The sequence below is a fragment of the Salmo salar genome, chromosome ssa12, assembly GCF_905237065.1.
Source record: "Salmo salar chromosome ssa12, Ssal_v3.1, whole genome shotgun sequence".
Taxonomy (NCBI): domain Eukaryota; kingdom Metazoa; phylum Chordata; class Actinopteri; order Salmoniformes; family Salmonidae; genus Salmo; species Salmo salar.
Genome location: NC_059453.1, coordinates 12644982 through 12652480, shown reverse-complemented (window position 1 = coordinate 12652480; position 7499 = coordinate 12644982). Strand labels below are relative to the sequence as shown.

The 7499-nt window shown below is 44.1% G+C and overlaps 1 long non-coding RNA gene across 1 annotated transcript; it reads left to right on the top strand.

Annotated features, from left to right (window-relative positions):
- The first annotated feature begins 4088 nt into the window (after nt 1-4088).
- Nucleotides 4089-6699, top strand: LOC106564226 (uncharacterized). The gene is made up of 2 exons (XR_001319438.2): nt 4089-4249; nt 4504-6699. It is a non-coding gene; the product is annotated as an uncharacterized lncRNA (long non-coding RNA).
- The last annotated feature ends 800 nt before the right edge of the window (nt 6700-7499 follow it).

Here is a 7499-nt window from a genome sequence, read left to right as displayed (position 1 = left end):
ACATAACATCTCACTCAACGTCAACAAAACTAAGCAAATGATCATGGACTTCAGGAAACAGCAGAAGGATCACCCCCCTATCCACATCAATGGGACCGCAGTGGAGAAGGTGGAAAGCTTCAAGTTCCTCGGCATACACATCACTGACAAACTGAAATGGTCCACCCACAGAGACAGTGTGGTGAAGAAGGGGCAAGAGCATCTCTTCAACCTCAGGAGGGTAAAGAAATTGTCTTAACACCTAAAACTCTCACAAACTTTTACATACGCACTTCCCACCCTCCCGGACACCTACAGCACCCGATGCCATAGGAAGGCCAAAAGGATCATCAAGGACATCAACCACCTGAGCCACTGCCTGTTCACCCCGCTATCATCCAGAAGGCGAGGTCAGTACGGGTGCATCAAAGCTGGGACCGAGAGACTGAAAAACAGCTTCTATCTCAAGGCCATCAGACTGCTAAACAGCCATCTACAGCACATCAGAGGCTGCTGCCTATGGACATAGATTAGGAATCACTGGCCACTTTAAGGAAATGAAACACTAGCCACTTTAATAATGTTTATGTATCTTGCATTACTCATCTCAGATGTGTAAACTGTACTCTGTACTATTCTACGGTATCTAAGTCACTTTAATTGTGAGTAAATATTACATCACCCATTTCATATGTATATACTGTACTCTAGTCCAATGCCGCTCTGACATATGTATATATATATTATTATCCATTCCTTACTTAGATTTACATGCATTTTGGGTATATGTTGTGAAAGTTAGATATTACTTATCAGATATTACTGCACTGTCGGAGCTAGAAGCACAAGCATTTCGCTACACCTGAAATAACATCTGCTAAACACGTGTATGTGACCAATACATTGGATTTGATTTGTGCCGATTATTCTGAAGCTTGGAAAACTAGCCTTCCAAAACTTGGAAAAGAGCAATTGGGTGTTTTCTGAAGACTATTTGAGAGAGTGTAGCATTGATGTCAAATAAGCCTTCTTACTCTCAGGGATGTGCACAGAGATCTTCAGAGAGGAAGACCCTAATGTTTAGAACAAAGACATACAGCTTTGTGCATCTCACCATTCAAGAGTTCTTCGCTGCACTCTACGTTTCCTACATTTATGTAAGTGAAAATGTCAACCTAGTTCATTTCAAGACATACAAGGTTACCGGTTCCTCTTGATGAGGTAGACATCCTCCCTCAACCTGAAGGTTCTCAGAGAACATTGTTTGACTTGCAGAGGAGTGCTGTGGACGAAGCGTTGAATAGCGAGACCGGTCATCTCGACCTCTTCCTCCGCTTCCTTCTGGGCATCTCACTGGAGTCCAATCAGATCCTCTTGAAAAGCCTACAGCTCCAGACAGAGGGAGACACAGAGAGCATCCAGAAGACAATCCAGTACATCAAGGATAAGCTTTCACCTGGCAACTATGGCAACCAGGTTTTTTAGATGTTTTGAAGCAGTACTCCTCGGAGCAGTGTGTCAATCTCCGTCTCTGTTTGATGGAGTTGAACAATAACTCGCTGGTGGAGGAAATTCAAAGTCGGACTGAGAGGAAGTTGACCCCTGGTCAGTGTTCAGCGCTGACCTACATGCTGCTGATGTCAGAGGAGGCGCTGGGTGAATTTAACATGAGAAAATACAGTACAACACTAGAGGGTGGTAAGAGACTGGTCCCGGTAGTTAGACACTGCAGGAAGGCTATGGAAGGTCAGTTGTTTTTTATCATCAGTTTGCTTTGCAAGCATTTCCAAGAATTCCATGATTTCATACAAGCCAAGTCCAGGCCAATGTCTGCAAAGTAATAAGGCACCATTTAAAACCCAATTGAAGCAGAATATTTTGTGGTAGGAGGGCTGCAGTTGACTTACCTTCTATTACCTTGGAAGTGTTTATTGTTTTGTATTCATTCATATGATTCTAAATTGGGATAAATCTGTTTAAACCCACCTGTGAAGTAATTCTAAGTAAGTGAGGAAATTTAATCCTAGAATAATATGCATAAATTATCCAATAATTTGTATTGGAAATTGCACATTTTTTGTTGGTATTCCTAGGTTTGTGGGATGCGTTCTCAAAGAGGACTGCTATGATACGTTTGGCTCATCTCTGGTGTCGGAGAACAGCCGTCTGACAGAGCTGGATCTCAGCTACAACAAACTGACAGACACCGGGGTGGAGAGGAAGTCCACTGGGTTTATGAATCCACACTGTAAACTGAAGATACTGAGGTGGGATATTTATCACAAGTGTTTCTAATAATGTCAATCCATACAGCCCCTTCAATTCGATATTCTCTCACTCCAGACTTGTCCGTTGTGAGGTCACTTCCTGTGGAAGTCTGTCCCTTGCTCTAGCAGCCTCCCAGCTGGAGGAACTGCATCTGAGCTGCAACACCCTGGGCGACATGGGACTGAAGCGGCTCTCTGCTGGACTGGATCCTCACTGTCAGATACAGAAACTGGGGTGACAAATTATGATAGTAAAACGCTGTTAAAAAATATGAATAAAATAAATGTATGTGTGTGGTATATATAGTTTTATTTTAGATTCTGTATTCTTTGTATGAATTTGGGACCAAAATCTTATTTCAAACTTTCTCTCACAAACTCCATTCTCCAACTCTCTCCCTCGTTCTTCTCTTAGACTGAGGCAGTGTATCTATCTGAGATATCCTGCGAGTCCCTGGCCTCTCTCCCTCGTTCTTCTCTTAGACTGAGGCAGTGTAATCTGAGTTATCCTGTGAGTCCCTGGACTCTGTCCTTTGTTCAAACTCAACCTTGAGAGAGCTGGACCTGAGAGACAACGACTTGGGGGATTCAGGAGTGGAGCGACTCTCTGCTTTCTATTGGGGTGACGTTCACAGAAAGCAGACCCAGGATGTGCTCTGTACCCAGGGCCTGTCTGGAGGCTGTTTATACTGGCAGGTTGAGGGGATCAAAGAGAACATCTTTTGATTATTATCTCTCCTGTTACGACGACAGCTGCAATTTTTCAAGCCAGATAAATAACATCCTCCTCAATGTGGCGATCATCCCCATCCCCACCCCCACCTCTGTGTGTGGGGTGTTTCTGGCCGGCACTCTGTCCTTCTACGGTGTCTCCTCAGACATACTGACCCATCTGTACACGATACTCAACATGCCGTTTTTCACTGAGCCTAGATATCCAGCATTCAAGACTCCCAAAGTGGGAGAGTTTGGCTCTCAGAATACAAACCGTGTGATCCGATTAACAACCAGGGAGAGTTTGGCTCCGTCTGACTCACTATATTACCAAGTGCTAATCAGCCGGGCCTAGAGGCTGGGCATATTGGCCGGGCATAGAGTCTGGGCATAGAGGCCGGGCCTAGAGGCTGGGCATATTGGCCGGGCATAGAGTCTGGGCATAGAGGCCGGGCCTAGAGGCTGGGCATAGAGTCTGGGCATATTGGCCGTGCATTGAGGCTGGGCATAGAGGCCGGGCATAGAGGCCGGGCATTGTACTGTGTGTGACCTTAATATTGTTCTATTGTGTTGTCAGCCACTCCAAATAATAATATGATGATGCCAAGATGATTCAATAATGATATGATGATGACGTAAATCAGGGATGGGCAACTGGCGGTGCTGCCCACCCTGGTCCATGTTCTCTTATAATCTCTACCCGGCACAGTCAGAAGAGGACTGGCCACCCCTCAGAGCCTGGTTCCTCAGTAGGTTCCTTCCTAGGTTCCTTCCTAGTCACCTTGCTTCTGTTTGGGGTTTCTGTATAAGCACTTTGACATCTGTTGATGTAAAAAGGGCTTTATAAATAAATGTGATTGATTGAGGAGAGGAAGGAGGGAGGAGAGTGATTCTATATCAGCAGGGATGGGCAAACTTTTGGGGGGGATTGATTTGTTTGTTGTTCGAGTTGTTTGTGTAAAAAGGTCAGTTATTAAAATATACAGGTCCATCATCCTTCCTCCAATCTGGTTGAAGACGTTCAAGTGTGACCAGGTGTTTTCTAACCCCCCGCTTTAGAATGCACACAAAGATGAACAGTCAGCTAGAATGCAGTGTAACCTGTCGAACCTGTCTGGTGATGACAACAGTAATGTAACAGGTGGGTTAGAATCTGATCCTCAATCTGATCTTAGTCCTGACTCGGGGAAGAACAGGTGTGTTACTGTCATACAGCCTCCATTTTGACTGAGACACAGAGGAGACCTGAACACTTGACAGACAGCAGACTGACATGACACACAACTACAGTGAGTATATATGTGTGTGAGAGAGAGAGATGTTTTGAAAGTTTGTTTGTGGTGTTTGACTGTATGTTGGTTTTGTTTACCATGTCTAAGTGTATGTCTTTCCCAATATTTGCTTGTGAATGTTTGTTTCATGCCCAAGTTCAGCTGTTTTTTGGTGTGTGTGTCTACGTGCAAATTAGTAGTCTCGCATTATGTCTGTTTTTGGGTCATTTGAATTTAGTATTAATGAACCGTTTGCTATTATGTCATTCCAGATCAGTACACAAGAACCTCTGCTCTCTTCCTCCCCCTCCTCTCTTCCTGTCTGCTATGGGGGGCTCCTCCTCTAAGAAGACTGTATTCGGGGGGAGAAAGAAGAAACGGGACTCAGTGTTGACCTGGAGTGAACTGAAGGGGGCACTATCCAGTAAGAAACAGAAGAGAAGCATCATTCTTCCTACTCTGGACAAACTGTCAGTGGATAACCTGAAGAGGGAGGTCCTTACTCCCAATAGTACGTTTTCAGTGGCCGGGAAGAGGAAGGAGTCGCTGTCAATCAAGAGGCTGTCATTGGGTAACTCTAGGAAGGAGTCCGTGTCACCGAAGAGTCTCTCTCTGGGTAAGAGGAAGAAAGGAGAACAGAAGATATTCTCTCTGCTTAACACCAAGAAGGAATCACCTCCACAATCCAAAAATATATTCTCTCTGGTTAACACCAAGAAGGAATCACCACCACAATCCAAAAATATATTCTCTCTGGTTAACACCAAGAAGGAATCTCCACCACCAGCCAAAAATATATTCTCTCTGGTTAATACCAAGAAGGAATCTCCACCACCAGCCAAAAATATATTCTCTCTGGTTAATATCAAGAAGGAATCACCTCCCAAAGAGAGATTATCCCTGGCAAATGTTAACCCCTTACTTTAAACCTGACCTAGGCCCAGGACAGAGAGACAGATGGATGGATGGACAGGCAGTCAGACAGGACAGACAGAGAAAATCAGATGGACAGGCAGAGACAGAGACACAGGTGGACAGACAGACGGACAGAGTCGGCCGTCATTGTAAATAAGAATTTGTTCTTCACTGACTTGCCTAGTTACAAAATGTAAAGAAGGACAGACACAGAGAGTGTTTAGCTTCTAGTTTGTGTCCTTATTCTCATTCCTTGCAGCATCATAAAAGACAGACATGATCAAGCGATGGCCGCACCCAGCGGCACGATGACGCCAGGCATAACCAAGCGATCAGGCAGACAGACACAGATTAGGAATGTTTTCATTTTTCTGGCTTTATTTTCAGAGAGGTTTTGGTACAAAAATAAAAATCAGTAACAGATTTTTAAATGAAAGAGAAAAAACTGTTTCTCTAAAATGTAGTATTTTTTTGAATTTTGGGGGGGAAATTATTTTTTATGGGGAAAAATATGTTTTCATATGTGCTTATGATAATAATGCATATTATCAGGCATATCTAAATATTTAGAATATTCATAACCAGCATTTCCCTTTTATAGTTTCTCAGAAACATTTTCCCTTTTCAGAGACGATTTCAGCCAGTAATGGTGAGAATAATCTCTCCTTTCTACTTAAAGGTGCACTCGTTCACTACAGTCAGAGAGAGACAGATGGACATACAGTCAGAGACTGGTGGACATACAGTCAGAGAGAGAGACTGGTGGACTGCAGTCAGAGAGAGAGAGACAGGTGGACTGAGTCAGAGAGAGAGAGACAGGTGGACTGAGTCAGAGAGAGAGACAGGTGGACTGAGTCAGAGAGAGAGAGACAGGTGGACTGAGTCAGAGAGAGAGAGACAGGTGGACTGAGTCAGAGAGAGAGAGACAGGTGGACTGAGTCAGAGAGAGAGACAGGTGGACTGAGTCAGAGAGAGAGACAGGTGGACTGAGTCAGAGAGAGAGACAGGTGGACAGACAGTCAGAAGTGTTGTAGGTTCTCTTTAACAGAAGCGGTTTCCATCATTTCTGAACATGAAAGTGATTGTGAGGTCACAGCAACAACCAGAACACATCAGTCTACAATACAGACTGGTCTATAGTCTATTCATTCATTCTCTAGACAGCTAAACAACTGGCTCTGACACCAGCTTGAAATACACTTCTTCATGTTACCATACTATAACTTGATTGATGACTTTACAAGGAATCTATATGTTAGGGGTCAAGGAAGGGTCAAGAGGAAGTGAAGGTTACTGTGAGAGAAATGAGTAAGGTGAACAGGAGGTCACTGATACACATGGAGAAGAAGTCACCGGATAAAAGAGGAACTGCTGTCAGACGGCTCGAACGCCAAGACAATGAGGCAACATCGAGGCAGTATTGGGCAACAGATGGCAGCTCTGAGAAGGTACAACCTGATCTCCTCTTGACATATAAAGGCCTGTTTGATCATGTGTAAAATGTGCTTGCAGCTGAGGTATCCAGTGGGGTGAATAAACATGGTTTGAGTTTTTTTCTAGTCGTCCATTTGAGTTTTTACTCTTTTCAGAACCTAACAATACATTTAATAACAGTAAAATGTCTTTACAAATACCCCCCCCCCCTTCTTAAAACTCACCTAACATGTTGTGCAGTACACACACACACACACACACATACCTCTCCAACCCCTGCACAAACACACACACACACATACCTCTCCAACCCCTGCACAAACACACACACATACCTCTCCAACCCCTGCACAAACACACACACACCTACCCCTGCACAAACACACACACACCTACCTCTTCAACCCCTGCACAAACACACACACATACCTCTCCAACCCCTGCACAAACACACACACATACCTCTTCAACCCCTGCACAAACACACACACATACCTCTTCAACCCCTGCACACACACACACACATACCTCTCCAACCCCTGCACAAACACACACACCTCTCCAACCCCTGCACAAACACACAAACACACACACCTCTCCAACCCCTGCACAAACACACACACCTCTCCAACCCCTGCACAAACACACACACACACCTCTCCCCCTCACTGTATACACTCAGCGCAGACTATTCCCGTAAGATCAACAACAAAAATGCATAAATAAAATGTCATATTAAAAATAAAAAGTCATAAATATACAGTTCTGATTGTAATGATGGCTTTTCTACTGAGCTGGCTGGTGAAATGAACACAATGAACAGGAGGTTAGGTAGACAACATGTCAACATCTCTGAGGAGTGGATATGGGACAATGTCAATAAAGTTGTTTCAAACAGAAAAGTCAGTGCGGTAACTGT